The sequence below is a fragment of the Callithrix jacchus genome, chromosome 2 (assembly GCF_049354715.1).
Source record: "Callithrix jacchus isolate 240 chromosome 2, calJac240_pri, whole genome shotgun sequence".
Classification (NCBI taxonomy): Eukaryota; Metazoa; Chordata; class Mammalia; order Primates; family Cebidae; genus Callithrix; species Callithrix jacchus.
Genome location: NC_133503.1, coordinates 119,052,904 through 119,076,144, shown reverse-complemented (window position 1 = coordinate 119,076,144; position 23,241 = coordinate 119,052,904).

Here is a 23,241-nt window from a genome sequence, read left to right as displayed (position 1 = left end):
CAACCCATCCCAGGGGAGACACAGGAGAGAAGAGACACAAGACCTGGAAGCATGCCAATGTAGAAACCCCATATCAAAGGTCAAACTGTGCACTTGAATCTCTCAAGTCACCCACTTGGCCCTCTTCCAAGTGTACTTTGCTTTCTTTAGTTCCCTCTCTAAAATGTTTAATAAACTTTTACTCCTGCTCTAAAACTTACCTCTGTCTCCTGCTCTGCCTTACGCCCCTTTGGTCAAATTCTTTCTTATGAGAAGGCAAGAACTGAAGTTGCTGCAGACCCGTATGAATTTGCTGCTGCTGACACTTTCCTGCTCAGATCCCCTCTGCCCACCCAAGAAATCACCTAGAGACAGGTTCTATCCATCTCCAAGGCTTCCAGAGTCTTTCTACCTGAAGGCACTTTCTTGCCTAAGGAGCATGCTTAGTTTGAGCACTGAGCAGGTGGAAAATGCCAAGGAGTTAAGAATGAAGAATGGGAGTTCATGGATAAACACCATGTTCTCCCTTCAGTGGGATAGTTCCATGGCATGTCCCACATTGTCACTCAGAAGGTACACTGCAGGATGGGGCCCCAGGTTCCCATGGGCACCACCACATCAACACATTCTTTATTGTCTTCCCTTCCCTGTTTCAGTCCCTCACTCTTTTATTGTGCTTCCTGGGATTATATACCAAACAAACTGCTTGCATTCTAACTCTCATCCTAAATTCTGCCTTGGGGGAAACTAAAACTAAATAGTAACTAGTTAAGGGTAAATGAAAACAATGTTAAACTGTCTTCTAAACCCAATGCATGTTCATAATATTTTCATAACTTGCTCTCATTGATGATGCACTATATCTGACTACCTTTTCAAATGTTGATACTGTGTCTAAGAGATTACCCATTATAATCATGATCGCTGACAAGTTTTCAATCCATAAATTTTATGTATGCCCAAATTAAAATGTTCGTTAATTGAATCAAATCAGATTCAATTTTAAAACACAGAATTTAATTAATCTTTATATATATTTTTAGATAAATTGCTTATAGGAGGTTAACATTTGCTTAAATTTTATACAATGCTGACTTAAAATATAAATATGTAATAATTTGTGACCTTACAAATTCTAGAAGTTCTGTAGTTATTCTTTAAAAATTGTTCCAAATTTAACATTCACCTAAATAGATTGTGAAAGTAGATAAAATGAATTGGAGAAAACCCCCAAAATGTTAAAAGACATCTCTAAAATGTTACTAATAAATTTTCCATTTTTAATTTTTTCTATCATTTAAAAATATTTTCCCCCAAATAGATTTCTTACTCCATATCCTTTTTAAAATATAAAAATTTTGCAATCAGTCAATAATAAGGGCAAAGATTTAATTTGTAAAATGGACACTTTGGAAGTTGTAATAAAAGTGAACAGTTTTTTCCCCCCAAGATGGTGGATCAGAGGCTTTGTTAGTGCACCTCAGCCACTTGGAAATAGCAAAACAGAAATTTGTATCCAGGAAGGATCCAAGAAGAAACACCACAGGTCAAAATAAATCAATAAATAAAAGTTCTTTGTATACTTTGAATACTTGGAGGTGTGGAGGGCAGCAGCTTATGCTGAGGATTGGGTGGAAAACTATGTTACCAGAGCAAGATATGGGGGAGGACTGTCTTTATGCTTCTAACTGAAGAGCCAGGCAATCCTCAAGGTGCTCCTGGACCCCACCAAGCACAAGAACTGACTTGGGGAGTGGTAAGAATTTGTGAGAAGGAATGGCATTGGGAGGTGCTTTGTGCATGCTCCAGGCATGGTGTTCATAGAGGGAGACCATTCCTGATCTTAGCTCATAGAAGACTGTGCAAAAATCTGCCAGTAAGTGGGGATGATGGTCACAAGCTGGGAGAGGCTTTGAACTGACATCTGTCGTCTGATCTAGAATGGGGTGGTGGCCTCATAGAACAGAGAGGAGAGTATCGTTTGGGTTCTGCTGCCAGGACAGGAGTTGATTCACTGGGCTGGACCAGGAGAGATGTAGCTTGGGAGCTGTGGCTTCTGTTCCCCACAGGGATTCTTGTGACCCTGGGAAATCTCACAATCTGAACTAACTACTTGAGACATGGCTGGCTTTTCTGGCCTGCTGCCAGCAACAAGGCACAGTGGGATGCATGCTGGGATAAGGGGTTGAGAGGTAAGTGGCTCCCACTACTGCCTGCTGAGCTGTGGATCCTGGGCTACTCCCTATCCCCATGCACGCTTTTTAGCTAGGTAGAGGCACCTCTGCCCCTTCCTGGAACATTGCCCAGTGGCCTGAGGGCTGCCTTCAACCTCTGTCAAAGTCAGTGACATTGGGGAAGCCTGAACTTGGGCTTGCCCAGGCAAGCTCTGTTGGACTTTATTACTCCTACCACCTTGGTGGCCAAATATCAGACAGGAATCTCTGGGAGTGACCTGAGATTCCAAGACTCTGCCCATTGCTTGCAATCCGAGTACTTCTGATTTACAAAGGCCAACCATAAATCCCACTGCCACCACTCCAGCTGCCTCACTCCTGCAAGCACCACTTATGGTCTGGGAGGTCAACCTGCTCAGCCCATTACAAGTTCTGATTGCAAATGCACAGCCAGTGGGTAGCAGACAAACTTCTCACCACCTTAGCTACACTATCCCCTGTAACACTCCGGGTACTCAGTGGGCCCTGAGCCTGCTACCCACCCAGTACCTACTGCTACAGTTGGGATTTAAGAAAGCCACCATGCTATGGCTATTATTTATAACCAAGGAAGTCTTACAGCTTCTGTACCATTCCCCTGCCATCCCTGTCAGGCCTGGTGCTTGCGTCTGCCACTGGGAGATCCAGGGTAGCCCTGCCCAGTCCAGCTCTGCCCAACCTAGCCAATGCTCTGGGGCTGGGGGTCAAGCCTAGGCATCTGGGCATCCCACAGATTATCTCACTGCATGAAGCACAGGAGAGTTTCTCCTGGTAAACAAAGAAACAAGCATAAACCATTCTCTTACTGCCACAGGAGGCTCTTAAATACTGGCATCACCAGTATTGGCTTGGAGGTCAGAATGTACAACCTGATACAAAAACTGCTGACACAGGGAACAGCACTCCATAAAGAGATAAGCATATGAGACCTCCACAGATGAGGAGAAACTAGTGTAACAATTCTGGAAATATGAAAGAACTGGATGTTATGATACTCAAAGGATCACACTAACTCTCTAGCAGTATAGCTTAAGCAAAATGAAATCTTTGAAATACCAAATAATTCAAAATATTGATCTTAAAGAAGCTTAATGAGATCCACAAAAAAGTTTAAAACAAATACAAAGATATCAGAAAATCAATCCAGGATAGGAACAAGAAATTTACAGAAAGACATAGATATTTAAAAAATAACTAGGCTTGGCATGATAGCCCATGCCTGTAATCCCAACACTTTGAAGGGTGGGGGCTAAGGCAGAAGAATCACTTGAGGCCAGGAGTTGGAGATCAAAATAATAAAAACCATATATGACAAACACACAGCCAGTATCATACTGAATAGAGAAAAGTTGAAAGCATTTCCCTAAGAACTGGAACGAGACAAGGATGCCCACTTTCACCACTCTTATTCAACATAATACTAAAAGTCCTAGGGAGATCATTCAGGCAGGAGAAAGGAGTCAAAGACATGCAAATTGGAAAAGAGGAAGTCAAATTATGTATGATTGCTGACAATATAATCTTGTACCTAGAAATCCCTGAAGACTCCTTCAAAAGACTCTAGATTTGATAAATGAACCCAGAAAGTTTCAGATATGAAATCAACATACAAAAATTAGTATCACTTCTGTATAGCAATAATGATGAAACTGAGAACCAAATCAAAAAGTCAATCCCATTTAAGATAGCTACAAATAAATAAATAAACAAATCACCTAGGATACATTTAACCAATGAAATGAAAGATCTCTATAAGAAAAATTACAAATCACTGATGAAAGAAATTGTAGAAGACAGAAATAAATGGAAAAAATCCCATACTAATGGATTGGGGGAATCAATATTGTTAAAATGACGTAAAGCAATCTACAAATTTAAGGAAATTTCTATCAAAATAACACAATAATTTTTCAGAGAATTAGAAAAAGCAATTCTAAAATTTATATGTAACCAAAAATAAGCCCAAATAGCCAGAAGAATTCTACGTGACAAGAACAAAGCTGGAAGCATCACATTACCTGACTTAAAATTATGTTACAGGCAAATGTAGCCTAAACAGCATGCATGATACTAAAACAAAGACACAGACCAATGGAACAGAACAGAGAACCCAGAAATAAAGTCAAATACCTATAGCCAACTCATCATTGACAAAGTTGACAAAAACCTACAATGTGGAAAGGACATTTTATTCAATACATTGTACTGTGAAAATTGGTTAGCCATACACAAAAGAATGAAACTGGACCCATATATCTCACCATATACAAATGTTAACTTCAGGTGGATTAACAAATTAAATGTAAGACCTGAAATAAAAATTCTAGAAGAAAACCTAGGGAAAACTCTTCCAGAACATTGATCTAGGAAAAGAATTCATTACTAAGACTTCAAAAGCAAGTGCAATGAAACCAAAAATAGACAAATGGACTCAATTAAACTAAAGAGCTTCTGCGCAGCAAAATATCTAATCACCAAGTGAAAAATGGACAGTCTACCAAATGGGAGAAAATATTTCCAAACTGCATATGACAGAGAATTAATATCCTGGCTGAGCATGTTGTCTCATGCCTGTAATTCTAGCACTTTGGGAGGCCAAGGCAGGCAGATCAATTGAGGCCAGGAGTTGGAGAGCAGCTGGCCAACGTGAAGAAACCCCATCTCTACTAAAAATACAAAACTTTGCCATGTGTGGTGGTGCACACCTGAAATCCCAGCTACTCAAGAGGCTGAGGCACAACAATCACTTGAACCCGGGAAGCAGAACTGTGAAAACTGAGTTGCAGTGAGCTGAGAGCATGCCACTACACTCCATCTAAAAAAATAAAAAAATAATTAAAAAGTGGGCAAACATCATGAACAGACATTTTTCAAAAGAAGGCATACAAATGTCCAGCAATCATTAGAAAAGTCACCATCACTATCATCAAAAAAATGTACATTAAATCACAGTGAGATACCACCTTACATGAGTCAGAATGGTTATTATTAAAAAGTCAAAATTAACAGAGATGTTGGTGAGGATGAGGAGAAAAGGGAATTCTATACAGTTGATGGGATTGTAAATTAGTAAAACTCCTATGTAAAACTGTATGGAGAGTTCTCAAAGAAGTAAAAATAAACTACATTTTGATCCATAAGTTCTAATACTGGTTATGTATTCCCCCCAAAAAAGGAAGGTGTTACATTAAAAATATGCCAGCACTCATATGTTTATTGCAGCACTATTCACAATAGCAAAGATATGGAATCAACCTATGTGTCTATCAGTGAAGGACTGAGTGAAGAAAATGTGGTATATATACAGCATGGAATACTACTTAGCCATAAAAAAAGAATAAAATCATGTCTTTTGTAGCAACATGGATGGAACGCGACATCATTACCCTAAGTGAAATAAATCAGAAATAGTCAAATACTACATGTCATGGTCTCACATGTAAGGGGGAGCTAAATAATGTGTGCACATGGACACAAAGTGGAATATTACCATTAAAGATTCGGAAAGGTGGGAGTCATGGAAGAGGGATTAGAGTTGAGAAATTACCTAACTGGTCCAATGTACAGTATTTGAGTGATGGTTACATTAAAAGCACAGACTTCACCATTAAAAAACATACCCATATAACAAACTTGCACATGTACCCCGCAAAAAACGATTTCCTGAATCGTTGAAATCAGGTGTTGTAGATAGTAATTTGTAAGCTTTTCAGTTCAGTGACCACTTTCTTTCTTTCTTTTTTTTTTAAATTTTTTATTAGATTTTAGGTTTTGGGGTACATGAGCAGAGCATGCAAGACAGTTGCGTAGGTACACACATGGCAGTGTGCTTTGCTTTCCTTTTCCCCTTCACCCACGTTTGGCATTTCTCCCCAGGCTATCCCTCCCCACCTCCCCCTCCCACTGGCCCTCCCCTTTTCCCCCCTATAGACCCCAGTGTTTAGTACTCCCCTTTCTGTGTCCATGTGTTCTTATTTCTGGAGAACATCATCCTCAGTGACCACTTTCAATTGAAAAAGAGTAGTTTTAGTTTTTGGTTGTTGGGGGCTAGGGTAAAGCCTACTGTCAATTCGGTAATTAAAGCATTTAAAAATATTTAAAATTTTTTTGCAAGATATTTATTTCTTTAGTGTGCCCAGACAATAGTTTTGTTTTTGTTTTTATTTTTATTTTATAGCACTTGACAGTAACTCTCAATAGTCTATGGTATACAATATTTGGGTAATGTTACTCCAATCTAGTGGTTCTAAAACATAAAAGAATTGCTTGAGATTTTAAGAAGCACTGAGTCTTTGCTCTACCCTAGATATGCTGAAATTAAAGTCTATGCTTGTTGAGCCCCATTGTGTATGTGTTATCCATTTTGGGTTAAGCAGCATGTATAGCACTGGCATACAGGCTGGCAATTTGTACCCACCAGAGAATGTTTTAGGGTTTGTTAATACATAAATACTCTCTCTGTCTCTTTATTTTGTTTTATTCCACATGCCTGCCCCATTATTATTCACCTAAAAATTTTAAAAATTCCATTGAGATTTCTTCTTTGACCTAAGAATCTTTGACCTAAATGTGTTTATTTATTTCTAAGTATTTGGTGGTTTTTCTAGTAAAAATACATATTTCTAGGAAACGTATATATAGCTTTATTCCATTATAGAATCTGAAAGCCTTCTATGAACAGTTTTAGCACTTTAAAATATTTGAGTCATGCTTTTTCATATAACACACTCAATGTTGGTAAATGTTCCATGTGCATTTATAAAACATGTATATTCAACAGTTGCTGACGGGATGTCAGCTAAGTCAAGTTATCTATCTTTTTGTGTTTGTTTGCTGATGAAAAATTCTGTCAGTTTTTGCTTGTTTGAAAATCTCTTAATTTTATTTTTTATGTTGATGGCTATTTTTTGTAGCATGTGAAATTTTTGGTTAGCAGTTATCTTCTTTCAGCATGCTAAATGCTGTCACTCCACTGTTCTTGGCTTCCATCATCTCTGTTGAAAAGTCAACAAAGAATGTTTTGGATACTCGAGTTCTGACTGCCTTGGCTGTACAATGCTTTTGAACAGCTGTAATTTAAAAAATTTCTATTTAAAAACGTATAGGTTTTATTATCAGGAGAGTTGGTTGGCTATAAGCTGCTCCATCATAACTGGAAGTGGGATCTCTGGTGTGAATTTTTAAGACTATATGCTTTGTATCACATCTTTAATCAGGATGTTTGAGTATTTCTTTCAGCAGAGTAGCAACATGTGTAGAAATTGAAAAAGGAACTCAATGTTAGTGGGTTGGCAAGAGAAGCATGACGGAATTGACTTAAGTCAGGGAAGAAATTAAATCTGTAATTTCCTGAGGCCTTAATGGCAACCATATATATGCTAGAGGAGGGTAGTGTTCAGGAAAAATGTTTCCTTGTGAGAAATGATATATTGAGATTCTGAATAATCTTGAGAATATATTAAAGATATCTTAATTTCTTTATGAGAAAAAATATATGACAATCAAATATTCTATCTCTGCAATGAAGTCATAGTTCAAAATACAGTAAACTAATATATGGCATGATTTTAGTCACTTAGAAAAATGCAAGAATAGGACGTTTATTTGTCATTGTTGCTAGGAGCATTCTCCTTCAGTATCAGTCCAAGAAGCCTGATATTTCAGACATAGAGAAGAAAAGACAATGTGTACTTATAATAAATAAAAATTATATTAGATCTAGTTTATTGTTTTAGAATTTTATTAACCTATAGCCAAAGCATGATGAAAGTCCATTGTGGTTTAAAATTTAATGTAAATACAAACAACCTTGATAATGTAAAAGTCAAAAGTAAAAGTATAACTTACAGAAAGAGGGAACTATGGGGAAATGTGGGAAAGAAGGACTGAGGTAGTAACATTCTCATTTGACATGGTAAGCAGTCAAACAACAATGGATTTTTTTTTTGAGATGGACCAAGTTAACTAAATTAAAAAAAACTAAAGATAATATTTCTTCTGTCAAGTATTTTCAGGACAATAGGAGGAAGAGTGAGAATGTTATTAGTATGCTCAATCTTTATATTTCATATGAGGAATTCAGTAGATAGTATATGATGTTAATAAAATAAGACAACAGCATAAGCATTTTATTTGAAGTAATGAAGTAGCCATATGAGGAATTAAAAACAAAAACAATTAGAAGTGGTTTACTCTGCAAGGTGGAATTTGAGGATTAAGAGGAAATAAAGTAGGAGAATCCTGCTTTTCCATATTTGTGCAGATGTTACTTTAATAACAATTTAAAGACATTTATAAAAACATCTGAAGATGTAACATCTTTCTGATGTGATCACTTAAAAAAAAGTTAACAACTTTTCATTTCAAAAGCAGATTTAAACCAAAAGGATGTTGGGCAAGGAAAAGACTAAGGAAGGACAAGATACTTTGAGTCTCTGAGAGGGCTAGAAATTCATTGTAAAGGGTAACAGATGCTTAAGGGGAAAAGAATAAGCTAATTAGAGAAATAAATACATAAAATAAATATTTAATTTTCTTTAAATTCTTTAGGTTGAGAGTTATTTTTTGCTTCTTCTCATTATTTATTGATCTTTTTGGGGGAAAATGCTTAGTATTAGCATCTATCATATAGGTTACAAATCACCTCAATATACATTGTATTTTCAGCTCTTTGAGTTCACTGTCAACAATTCTCTTTAACCATATTTCATATGATTTTCAAATTCCTTTTTCTACCCTAGTTTGATTTCTGTTGATGATAAATATGAGACTAATGTCTTACAGATTTCACTCCTTCTTCAATTAGCTCCACAGATTTTTCTTGGCCTCCAGAAAGGTGTGGAAGCTTTTTGAAAGATGTATTTTTTTAAAATGCAGATTACTACTCTGATACATTGGAAATACTATACTTCACATCTATTTACATTTATTACGTTTGTAATATTTAATTACTTTTACAAAAATGAGTTAGCCTATAAGCCCACTTTTTGCTATATTGAAGTTTGGTACAGTCATTTCTATTTACTGCTTGTATTTTTTTCTTTTTTCAAGAATATTTATCTCCTTTTTATATTGTCAGTTATGGACTGATGTTGCCTTTATTGTAACCTGATAAACATTTGTACTTTCAATATCCCCTAGTGCTAAGAAGACAAACTCAGGCCTAGTCTCTATCATTAAACCCTAGTCATCCCCATTGCTCCACATCCTGCTTCTCATTTCTCTGTGATTCCCTCTGCCTTCAATTCTGTTCATTTGTATGATTTGGTCCCACTCTTTGAGTTTTAATCAAATCACTTTCCACCCATTGATATATCCCATCTCATGGTATTGAGTGCTAAATCTCCTTCCCGTCCCAATATTCTACCTTCATTTTTTTCTCCTCATACAGATTATACCCCTTTGTAGTAACTTCCTATTTAAGAAAATGCTTTCTTCTGTTTTCAGCTTCTCCACTCAACAAATAACCTCTTCAGTTTATATACTTTTAATTCATCCAGATCTTTGTTGTGTCTCCTTTTACTTAGAAATTTATAGTTGATACCTGTGAAAGTAAACTTGCTATATTCTTCTGATGTCAGCCACATTTTTAAAAAAATTTAGCTCACAAAGGTTAAGAAAAGCCACAAAGATTTATTTTCTCCTGCTCTTTACTTTCATGTACATGAGTTTAGCATGCTGCTTTATCCCAGCCTGAAGTAACAGACTTGATATAGCCTGACGCTTGGTTCATTTTAAATAGATATTTTACTTAATACCAAGGTTGAGAAATTCCTGCCAAGTCTAATAGGCATACATGCTTTCAGGTAAATAGAGCTCATAACTTTACAGCCAGAACAGCAGGGGTTGAGTCAACTAAATTTTTTATTATAGTCATTTAGAAATTCATTTAAATATTACTCATCAGCATCCATTGATCTCAACATTTTTCATATGGCTGAGAAGCTGGCATACATGCAGCCCTAACCCATTCAAATCTATCAGATTTGTTTATGCAAAATTTCCTGGTACAATGTGATGATTTCATTTTATGGTTTGTTTTAGGATATGGCAGTACTGAAATAAATTCTGCTTCAACTTAGACTGATGCATCTTGTTTAGTTCTAGTTACTTGGGGTTGATTGGTATAATGAATTTCTTCCTTATTGATCCACAAGTTAATCTTTTCAAAGTCAATACGTTTATGTACATAATAATACAAATACTCATTTCTGTTGTTTCTGGCTCACTACATTCTTGCAGAAAGAAGTGCTTTTGCTGCTTAATGAATGAAAATCATTGCTTACAAGTAGAAACATGTAAATGTTCATCTGCTCCGAGTGAATGAAGTTAAGAATATTAAACTTCAGCTTAATCTGGCATATTTATATTCTATAACAAATATAAATTTGGGGTAAATTATGTCTTATGTTGCTTAAAAATGTTATACTTTCTATTATTTTTCATGTGAAAGAGTGTTGGAATTTTTCCTGAGTTTTATGTATCTGTGAATATTTGGCATGTGTATAATTAACATAATGTGACCACATTGGAAGAATAGAAGCTTTAACCTCATAAATGCTCATGGTCTTTCATAAACTTCAATGTTTCAAAGAGGTACCTGTTAAAGAACATATGGAAATGCCTGTTGGACCTTATAGCGTTTTTTGATTATAAATGGTATTATTAAAAAATATAAAACATATATATATATATTTGGTCTCTGTGAAGAACAGACCTTTAATTCCTTTCCAAGAACACAGCGATTAAATTTAATCAAAACGAACACATTTAGGCCATTAAAGATTTCAAGACATTGGCTGTGTTGTAACATATTTGATACTCTCTGTCCTTGTATTATGAGGCTTGTTGAAGATGGTAGGACATGCAAGCTTTGTGGCCATCCTCATGTCCTGTGGCCCCCTTTATAGACTTATGGAGACAAACAAGAAATGTTTGCTTCAGTCTTATAAGGTTGATTATGTTGTATTATAAACGTCTATTTCTATGTTTATATATTCCAAGAAACTACACAATTTTCTAGGGGGGTTCCTGGAAAAGAATCATGTGTTTTTCCACCAGTTATTTCTGAACTTAATATGATGCCTAGGACCTCCTAGGTACTCAGTAAATATTTCCTGAGTGAAGGCTTGTTACCAAGTGCTTACTTTGAATGGGGAGTGAGAAAAGTTTCAGTGAAAGATATATAGAGACACAGCTGAACATAGTCTAGTTGTTGAGATGGTAAATATACAAAAAGGGCATAAAGTTCTGAGTGGTTAGTGCCAAATATATTCATCCTCTGAGGATCAGTGGGGAAGATACTTTACTTTAGGCTGGAAAAAGATTGATCATGGAGGAGGAATTTGAGCAGACTGTTCAAGAATACTTTGTATCCACCTTTAGTCCCATATTGCCTACCTGAAGAGATTCTATGTTTATTCATTTTTGTATTCCTACTGCCTACAACATTGGCACAAAGTAGGTGTTTCATGAATCTCTGTCAAAAGCCTGTTAGGCTAAGATGGTAGAAAGTACCTTATAGGTCAAAGTTTGAGTTGTACAGAGTTACAAAATTGCATGGCCTATTTAGGCAAGAAAGAGTGACTGAACCATCCTAACTATGAGCATGGGAAAGCAGGCTTGAAGCACAGATTACGGACATGGGATTCAGGTTCTAGTCATAGCTCTGTAAGCTCAGGGAAGCTACTTCATCTCTCAGAGTCTCAGTCCATAAAATGGGAAATATCATGTGGGAAATATCGTACCTATCACCATGTGTGCTGAGAATTAATTGAGGTAATATATGTGAAAATTCCTAATAAAGTGCCTAGAGTGGAAAGTTCTTAACAAAAGTGTTGAAAATGCAAGATGGAAGTAGAAGAGGGATGTTGAAACCAGATAATGGCCAATTCTAGGTTAAAGAGCTAGATGTATTTGTAGACTGCCCTAAAACTCTCTTGGAAGCCACTCAAACAGAAGTGGTCTTTATGGTCTCGATGTCTTGTAAGAACAGAGCCCATAATGTTCTTCTAGACATTTGTTATGATTGGGATTTTCTAGCCTTGGTAACATGCTTTTTTCCTTCACTAACTAGATATTCGAAAGTCTTTGGGCCAACAGAAGCTCAGCAGTTTGGTACTGGGACTCTGGAAGTCCCTACTGAAAGTGAACATGTTTGAGATAATGGTGATTTAGTCTTCAGCTTCTGGCTATACAGTATCTCTTGAATTTCACTTGTGGAGTTCATCTGAATCTCATAGAAAGGGATATAATACATTCCTTTTTTTGAGACAGTCTCACTCTGACGCCAGGCACCAGACTGGAGTGCAGTGGCATGATCTCGGCTCACTGCAACCTCCGCCTCCTGGGTTCAAGCAATTCTCCTGCCTCAGCCTCCCGAGTAGCTGGGACCACAGGTGTGCACCACCACGCCCAGCTAATTTTTTGTATTTTTTAGTAGAGATGGGGTTTCACCATGGTCTCGATCTCTTGACCTTGTGATCTGCCCACCTCAGCCTCCCAAAGTAAGACATTCTTTTTGATTAGGTCCTTCAGGTTGTAGCATTTGGCAGTGTGTTAAAGACATATCAGAGAAGCCTCAATGTGCTGTTTTTCGTCTACCCCAGGAGGATTGCTTTATACTTCTTTACTTTTTTTTTGTGCCATGACTTCACCTGCGCTTTCTTAAACGCCAGCTTTCTGTTTGATTTTTTCCAATGGAAAGCAGTGTGAAATTTGGACAGGTAGAGGAGGGGATGGTTTGGGTATTTATTTAATCTGTTTCTTTCCTGCTGGACTGAGCATTGTTAGTAGCTAGGTTTTCACTAAGACCACTGCTGCTTTGGGCAAACCCTCCACCAGGGTTCTGTTAACACCTCTCTCTCCTTGCCCTTTCAGGCCCAGAGGTGGTAATGCCTTCCTGCTCCTGAGAGCATTCATTCTCCATTATTGGCTTCCTAATCCTGCCCACGTCTTTGTAAATTGTCTTTTTGTCAACATTTATTCAATGTTTTTTGAATTAGCCAACTATATTCTGAGTCCAGCTATTGGTTTCTGACCAATACTTCTGGTAATTAATAAGAATTAATATTCATAAAATATTCCTTGAATAGCATTGTTTAGTAAAGGTTAGTGCTCAGTCTAGCAATACCACCATTAGAACTGAGACACAGGCTAAGCCCTTAACTAAAGTTTGCTATTATACTTGTGTATACGCAGTATTGTGTTTTGTGCATATATTTTTCTTTTCCAAATATATTCCTGACAATTACATATTACAATTGCAATAAAGTGTAAAATGTGCTAGCATTTAGGTCTTATTTACTTTTACTTTAAGAAGCATATTTGCAAATGTTAAAACAGTAACTGGAGGAAAGATGGAAATCCAAATTAATTACACATTGAAATAAACCAGACGCCAGGTTTGGCATGAACAAATGTTTGTTCCTGATAAAATGTAGATCTTTGCAGAGATGTTAGAAGATGTTGCTCTGTGATCAGCCAGTTTCACAGTTTAAAGTTTAGCCTCAAGTTTTGGGCTTTTTATTAAACTTTGTTCAAATGAAAAGCTTTTTCCTTTCAGCTATTAGGTTTATGCTTGAAATATTACTGTATCTCTATATGTTTGCTTTATGTTTGATCTAGAAAACACAGTAAGAGATGCATCATTAGAATGTTAAAAATACATATATTAGTGAGTGAAAGATGGAACGAGGATGCTCTTGGATATTTATATTTGTTGACAAAAGCCACATGATGTGAATTTGTATTGTGTTCATGATAAAGTCATCATTAGGTGTGATTAGAATTTATGTGAAAATAGGATAGATAGAAGAAATAAATTGTTGCTTTGAGCAAAGTGTTATTTTTTTTGAGGGAACATATTCCAATGCTTTTGTTTTGTTATTCTCATTTCAATAAGATGTATTCCTGAATGACAGATGATGATTTAACAAAGAAATTTTAGTCTTAAACAGAATGATCTAGCACCACATTTTGAAGTCAATTGTATTTACTGTTCTATTTTAAAGCATATACTATATTATTAAATATATAATAGTTTCTTTATCCTGTGTTGTCTTGTTCCATGCTGACAACAAAAGGATAAATACAGTGCATAGAGGGGTTCCTCTGGTAATACCATGAACATGACACATGTCATCCTATGATAAATTGGCTCTGTGTCTGTTCAATTTCAACTCTAAAGCTCTGGAGGCAGAAGTGTTAGGAAGCAGGCATAATTCTGGCTAACAGAGGCCTCAGATGCACCAAATTAGTGTGCATGGAGCAGATAACAGAGAAAGAGACTCACAGTGAGAGGAAGTTTGCACAGGTTTGTAGACTTCCTGGGGTTTAGGTAGAATTGGCAGATGTTAGGTGGGAAAAAAACATCTGTAAGCATGATAATGAGTGTTCCCAGAATCTGAAGTGATAAGTGTATCCAGTACAAATGCTGTCTTCTTGTCCTATTTGCATACCAATTAAATTTTAAAATAAAGAAACAAATATTGGGTTACTGAATTTGTTTGACAAATAATCTGTAGGGCTTACTCAGTACAACTGGGTCAGGCATGTTGGCTGTTTGACAGATGTTGTATCTATGAACAATTTAAGCAAAATATGCATCCAGATTGTTACCACCCACAGATTTATAAGTAGGGATCTGAAATGGGTTAGAGATGGTTTGATACCCTGAGGCAGCCACCATGGAATGCCTGTGCTCTGTGCTTTGCTAATGCATTCAATAGGTAATATTTCATATTCAGTTTTCAAAGCAAAAAGTTTGTTTTTTAAAAAAACCATTGTCTGTAAGTTTAACATTGCATTTTATTATATTACTTTTTAAAGATTTGATTTACATATTACAAATGAAGAATCTGAATTTGACTTCTTAAAAGGGATTAGTCCAATCTTCACAGTCATGAGAACCTGAGGGTGTGAGTATATGCAAGGAAATTTTCAGGACTCTTCTCTGAGAGCTTGAAGAGATAGAAAACATATATACTCTCAAATCTGGGGTATTTTCAGGCATTCTCCATGATTTTTGGAGATAGTAAGTATGCATTATGTATAAAAACATGCCTTTTGAAGGGAGAAGTATATTGTTTATTGGATACGACATATTAAATAGAACATTAAGATTCTAATATAGAGTTCAGCTCAATAAACCTAGAATATCTGCTAAGTGCCAGGTGTTGTGTTAAGTCCTGGCTATACAAACCTAAGACATAGTCCAGCATCTTAAAGATGTCATGGCCTTTCAGAAACAGACACGAACATAGATTATTTCAGTATCATTGATATGCACAAGAGGAAAAGTAACACACCATAAATCTTACTTGTAGGAGTTTACATGTAAAAATTCTTCTGGGAAATTGGATACCAATTTGTCTTTGTTTTACACAATGGGCATTTTTTTTTCTGAAATACTGCAAATCAAACATGGAAACTGAATTATATTCCCTTGATTAATGTTTCAGAGGCACATTTTATTGTCACTTGCATGTTCATTTGGTTTATTTTCAATAGGTCTTGGATTTTCCTGTTAAAATCCTCTCTCTTCCTTCTAGTATTCCTGTAGTTAATAATTTTAAATCCTTAAACACACTAGAAGTACTTGCTGTTTGAGGAACCCCTGTGGTGAATAATTATTTAAACTGAGGATTGCTTTGTTTGAGCAAAAGTTACATTTTCTTTTCTATTTTGAAAAAATAAAACGCAAAAATATTTTCTCCAGATGTGTGTGTAGCTATGCTATATTCTGCTCTTGACCACAATGCTAACTTAATTAGCAGGGTATTTGAAAGACAAGTTAGCTTTGGTGAGTAATTTCTCATCATCATTCATTCATTCATTCTACCGACATTTAATGAGATACTATCAAGTACTGTGGTTACTTAGCCATAAGAGGATTTTTCTGCTCTCAGATAATTTATACTCCTGTGGCAGATGCCAACCAATGGGCAGATGATTAAGTACGGATGAGTAAATATTACAGTCGTAGTATACTCTAGGTCCTTTACCTGCGAAGATAACCTAAGGACTACAGAGAGACAGAAGTGTGAGGAACACAGTGAGACAGGGGAATTAGAAATTTGGATTAATCTTCATTCTAGATTAAAGGATCATATTAAGGGACTGTGTTACGGAAAACCGAGTCCACAAGGTACTTGATTTCAAAGGCAGGAATTTTCCAGCGCCATGCCTCCATCCATATCCCCATCCAGGAACGTAAAATTCCTTGTCTGACTTTTCTGCACTGGCTAGGTAGAAATTCCAGGTGAGCTTCTCTTTTCCGAAAAGCTCTCTGAAAGCTCTGGGAGGAGGGGGCTCTGATTGTGGGCTGAGCAGCCAATCCAATATCAAAGTAGAAGATCAATCCCTCCAGCAGAAGTTTGAAAGAACTCCTCTCCTCTCATTGGACGGGAACATGAATGAAACAGGAACAACTCCAATGTTAAAAACCCACTGCTCCTTACCTATACGGATTCTTCTCTTGGATCCCCTCCCACAGCAGCATGGGAGCTCTCCTCCCCCTCCCCCTCCCCCTCCCCCTCCCCCTCCCCCTCCCCCTCCCCCTCCTCCTCCTCCTCCCACAGCAGCATGGGAGCTCTCCTCCCCCTCCTCCTCCTCCTCCTCCTCCTCCTCCTCCTCCTCCTCCCCTCCCTACCCACCCCCCCCCCCGCCTAATAAATCGCTTTCTTTGGTTAACTCTGGGTCCACGATATTTATTCAAACAGTAAGCTGACCGCGCCTCCAGGGCCCCTTCCCCATTCCTGGGGTAAGAGAGGTCAAGGACCTGGGCACATTGGGGAAAACATCGGATGGAGAACTGGAAGCTCTTTGGGACGCTCCCGCAGCTCTGCTTCCATACCGGGTTATATCTTAGGTGCAGGAGAGGGAGCTGAGCCCCGTGCCCCACCCCATCACAATATTGTGCCCTACCCCATCACAATATGAAGCAGCAGCAGGAGATGAGGCTGGAAAGGGAGAGGTTACAGGGCCTTGTATTCTGTGATAAGCAGGGAAGATTGCTTTGTCTTAAAGGGATATGTGAACCACTCCAGTATTTAAACAGTACAATTATATCGTCTCATTTGCGTTTTAGAAAGAGTACTCTGACAGCAGTTTGTGTGTCTAGAATTGCTGGCACAAATAATTTAAGAAATGATAAAGTGAAGGTAATTTAGGAAAAAAAATCGTTATGCCTCTGTGCTTTCCAAGTCAAGCATTACCAAGTAGCATGAATAGATTTTAACCACATTATTTTTATTTGGTAAATTAGCCTAGAAGTTCACAGAAGCTTATATGCCAGAGTGATTATTTGTTTCCAGCTGGCCTGTAATCCAAAAATGCTTCTACAGGGCCGAATCACATGAAATTTCAGCTCAGGTTGAGCACGGCTGGCCCAGGCTTCCCTTGGCTGGCCTAGTCCCTGTCTGCCGACCCCTGCTGCTGCCTGTTCTCTGTGGAAAGGCTCCCAGAGGGCAGACACTTTTCTTGCTTCTTTTTGCAGCTGACATTGCTATAGCAAGAGCACCATGGATAGAGTCCCAAGTTCTTTCAACAAAGCAAAGACTTGCATGAGATGTGACAGGTCTATAGAGCTACTTATCAGTGAGGGAGAGGCAAGGGGTTGGCACTTCCAGGAATATGACAGAAAGAAAAGGAAGGATAAAAAGCTGCTATCACACCTGCCACAGAGGGCAATAAAAGATACGTGATATGGCAGGGTGGAAAGCTAGTGAGAGTTGAGTGCTTGTTGAACAAATGGTATATTTAGGGTAGCAAAAAGTGTGTTAGCTAGAAACAATTTTTTTTAAGGTCACATTTCCCCAAATGAATGAAGAGGGCCACACTAAATCTTATGATTCTCACAATGTAGTGGAAGACCTGAGAATTAAATGCCTCCAGTACCATTGTGTGTTTGATTTTCATTCTCCAGTCTGGAAACACAAAAGACCATGAATATAGATTATCTAAGAAGGACAAGATTACTGTGGAAGATTTCTGACATTTTCTGAATGCTGTAGATTAATATCCCATTTTAGATCTCTGCTATATTGGATTACAGTAACAGTGGACCTCCCTGTGGAAAACCAGGAATTCAGAAGAGCCTGGTCCAGCTCAGTCTTTCACTGGCCACAGTGTCTCTTAAACCTGACTTGTCTATGTTGGAAGGAAAAAGAGAGACAGTTGACCAACTTGGACCCCACAGAACACTCAGACCTCTGACACTCAGGACTCCTGGTTGTTCAGTGAATAGAGGATTTTGGTGATATTTCTGTTATTGGTACTCTTGGATTCAAACATTGGTTTCATATATGCTGAAGTTTTTAGCATATGACTTCAACAAATTATACATTTCCTCTTAAAAAATACTTTAGCAAAACATGTTCACAATGAAAATGGTTTTTTATTGCTAAGCTTGCATGAATATACCACCACCTCAAGAGATCTATATTTTGCTTCTCAGTTGCTGAAATACACATGATGTTCAGAGATAGTTTCTCCTCTGATTAATGCATAGGTTACAAGGGGGAAATTGAGGTGAGGGATTCGAGATAAGGATAAGAAGCCAATTCCAGTTAGAGGAAGCGGGGCGAGCAGTTTATGTTCCCTGCTTTGTGGATGGGAAGAAAAACTCCTCTCTAAAAATAGGTCCAATATAAACATACAAATTGTCTGAATTAGCTGGAGATTGATACACAGAGAAATGCTAAGGAAGAGAGGTTCATCAGAAGGGTGTCATGTAAAGTACAAGTGAAGGTAGGGCTGGGCACCATGGCTTATGCCTGTAATGCCAGCACTTTGGAAGGTGTGTGGTTTGATTGATCCCAGGAGTTTCAAACCAGCCTGGGCAGCATGGTGAGACCCCAACCTCTACAAAAAATTTTTAAAAATTAGCTGAATATGGTGGTGGGCATGTCTGTACTGCCAAATTGGTAGGCTGAGATGGGAGGACCACTTGAGTCCAGGAGTTTGATGCTGCCATGAGCCCTAATCACTTCATTTCACTCTCCAGCCTGGGTGATAGAATGAGACCTTATCTCCAAAAAATAAATAAATAAGTAAATAAAAGAAAAGTGAAGCTTGACCTGTGATGTTTATTGCTCTTCTAAAGAATTTCATTTTGTGGTAGTGCTATGGGCTGGAGGTTTTTGTCCCTGCATCCTCCCAAATTCATGTGTTGAAGTCCTAACCCCCATACGATAGTATTTGGAAGTGAAACCTTTGGGAAGTAATTAAATTTAGATGCATTGACCAGAGGAGAAATGGTTTCTTTGAACATCTTGTACATTTCAGCAGCTGAGAAGTGAAATAATAGATCTCTTAAAGTGGTTGTATATTCATGTAAGCTTAGCAACAAAAATTCATTTACATTACGAACATGTTTTGCCAAAGTGTTTTTTAAAAGGAAATGTATAATTTGTTGAAGTTGTATGCTAAAACCTCAGCATATTTGCAATCAATGTTTGGATGCAAGAGTATCCAATAACAGAAATATCACCAAAATCCTTTGTTCATAAAGCAGGCAGGAGTCCTGAGAATGTCAGAGCTCTGAGTGGCTCAGTGGCAGTCCAGGCTGGGCAACTGTCTCTTCCTTCTTAAGGCCCAACATACAGAAACTTTGGCCTAGGAGAGATTTTGGCAAGTGAAAGAATGAGCTCTATCAGACCCTTCTGAATTTCTTCCCTCATCAGTAGCTGGCATATCCTAATACAAAGTGTTCCAGATTTAATTTCTGTTTCTATAATGTTTTAAAGTCTTTACAGATGTACTTACATGTTTACTATTGGCCACATCTACATATGAAAAATAATTGATATTCATATGATGATAAAAACACAATGAAATGTTGAATCAAAGTAATATTACATTTGTTTTACAATTTCTGAGGCAGTAATGGGAAATTTTATAAACAATATGGGGTAAAATTCAAAGGCTTGTTTTACTTAAGGGTTACATCTAGTTCAGTCAGAAAGCTTCATATTTGATCTCTTTGGTGAGCTGTAATTTTACTCCCTGGACTTAAAGAGAGTGTAACCTTATGGTAGATGGACAGAGAGAATGATGGAGATTTATGTAAGGTACATGTGATAATGAAAGATTTAAAATGCAAATGGAGGAAATCCTCTTCTCTGCACTTCGGTGTATTGAATGTGTTCAAGTCTACTTGGCACAGGGAAGCCAGGTAGGAAATTATGTGTTTAAGGATGGCAAACTACCCAGTCACCTGGAACATCATATCACTTACCTATGCAGAAGAGAAATTGAAAAATGCCCTGAATAAAGGCAAGTAGAACAATAATGTGCCAACCCAACCCATCAAAGAAAGAAATGGAGAAAATGTGGGGTTGTCAAATTTTATATCAAGACAATAATGTTTCACAATATGCCTATACTTTTTTTAAGTATAGAAAGAGATAATTCTAGCTGCTTGTAGAAATGAAAGAGCAAGCTGGAATGCAATGACAACTTTATACTACAAAAATAGGATGCATGCCTTTTGAGTGGAATTAAGTAACTGGAAAGTTAGGGCTGGCTTCATTAATTGTACCAGTTAATCAGATAAGCCTTTTAGTGAAGATTATTGGAGTCTGAAATCTTCTAAGAATAGAAACTTACATTTTTTTCTCAAGGAAGCTTACCTATAAGCTCAAAAAGATTAAAAGATGACTTCTTATTAAGAAAGCAGAGTGGCTGGTCTTTCACAAGATGAAGATATGTGTCTCCAAGGGGAAGCTCCCCGTCTTTGGCGGGTGGGATCCTCCGTGAGAAGCACGTGTTGAGGTGATACTTGCCTGGTCATCTAGGCTCTCCAAGACTAACCAACCTGATCAGCATTAGCACCCTATGCTTCCCAACTTGTTTTGATTTTTTAGTTTATTACAACCTTACATAGCTGAATTCTACTTAAGCCTCCAGATAAAGTATGTCTTAGGTTTATTTGATTTTGCTGGTGTATTTCAGGTTTAATTTCTGGACTCTTGTCTCAACTATCTTAAAAATGTTCTCCTGCCAAATCTATCATTCTTCCTGTCAGCTGTCCTCCTAACTAGTTTGGATGTACTGAAAACAATGCAAGATTTACACTTACTGCATGCAAAGTTTTGATTGCATCCATAAAATTCGTATTTCATTGTATATTTTAAAAATTCTATTTATCAAAAGTTATCCAATGAATTTTTATTTTCTTTATGATATTAGATATACATCAATTCTGTGAAAAAAATTTTATCTGGAAAAAATATTTGTTGAATGAATTAACTACTACATATTAGGTACTAAGAATTAGCTATTTTAAATTCAATAGTTTTAAAATTTTAATGGCTTAATATTTCTGCCATAAAGGTGACTTAATTTTTACATGATATGTTTTATTTATCTTAAAGTTCAGTAACTTTAGTAAAATGGGTATTTTATTTATTCTTTTTCCTAACAGATTTTATTCGTCTTTATTTAAAAACATAATCCTATGAACCTTGGTTATTCACATTCTCTGGTTGCCATTTAGTCTCAAAATAAACATTGGAAGTGTATGATAAGCAGTTTAATGAAGTTTAATGAAGCCATAGCACTTACAGAGTTCTCTCTCAAATGGTTATGATATAAAATCTGCCATAAAATCAGTGAAAGATGCAAGGTAGAATACATTTTAATACTGGTACAGTAGCAGTAGCAGCTTTACAAATGTTTGTCTATGATTTCTATAGCATTTTTTCTTTTCTGCTTGGTCTCATTATGAGCAAAGAATTTACTTTTCTGGTAGGTATTTTTACCAATTATTCTGTGTCAGTTTTTTACTGGGGTACAGTGTGTATTTTCAATCTCTATAATTACTTTGGGTAGTATGGTCATTTTTACAATATTGATTCTTCCTATCAATGAGCATGGAGTGTTTTTTTGTTTGCTTGTGTCATCTCTGACTTCCTTGAGCAATGGTTTGTCGTTCTCCTTGAAGAGGCCCTTTGCTTCCTTTGTTAGCTGTATTCCTAGGTATTCTATTCTTTTTGTAGCATTTGTGAATGGAAATGCATTCATGATTTGGTTCTTTGCTTGCTTGTTGCATATAGGAATGCTAGCAATTTTGGCACACTGATTTTGTATTTTGAGACTTTGCTGAAGTTGCTTATTAGCTTAAGACGCTTTGGGGCTGAGATGATGGGGTTTTCTGGATATAGGATCATGTCATCTGCAAACAAAGATAATTTGACTTCCTCTCTTCCTGTTTGAATACCTTTTATTTTATTCTCTTGCCTGATTTTCCTGGCCAGAACTTTCAATACTATGTTGAATAGGAGTGGTGAGAAAGGGCATCCTTGTCTTGTGATGCTTTTCAAGGGAAATGCTTCTAGCTTTTGCCCATTCAGTATGATACTGGTTGAGGGTTTTTAATATTTGACTCATTATTTTGAGGTATGTTCCTTCAATATCTAGTTTATTGAGAGTTTTTAACATGAAGGGATGTTGAATTTTATCGGATCTTTTCTGCGTCTATTGAGATAATAATATGGTTTTTGTCTGTAGTTCTGTTTATGTAATGAATTATGTTGATTGATTTGCATATGTTGAAGCAATCTTGCATCCTGGAGATGGAGCCAACTTGACTGTGGTGGATAAGCTCTCTGGATTTGGTTTGCCAGTATTTTGTTGAGGATTTTTGCATCAATGTTCATCAATATTGGCCTGAAGTTTTCTTTTCTTTTTTTCTATCTCTGCTAGGTATTGTTATTGGGATGATCCTGGCCTCACAGAATGAGTTAGTGGGGAGTTCCTCCTTTTCAGTGTTTTGAAATAGTTTCACTAGAAATGGGACCAGCTCTTCTTTGTTCCTCTGGTAGAATTCAGCTGTGAATCTACAGCTGGGAGTTTTTCATTGGTAGGCTATTTTTTACTACCTCAATTTCAGAACTTGTTATTGGTCTATTCAGGGATTCAATTTCTCCCTGGGTCAGTCTTGGAAGGGTGTATGTGTCCTGGAATTTATCCATTTCTTCTACATTTTCTAGTTTATGTGTATATAATTTCTTTAATAATTTTTGTGGCAGACATTTTTATTCTTTGC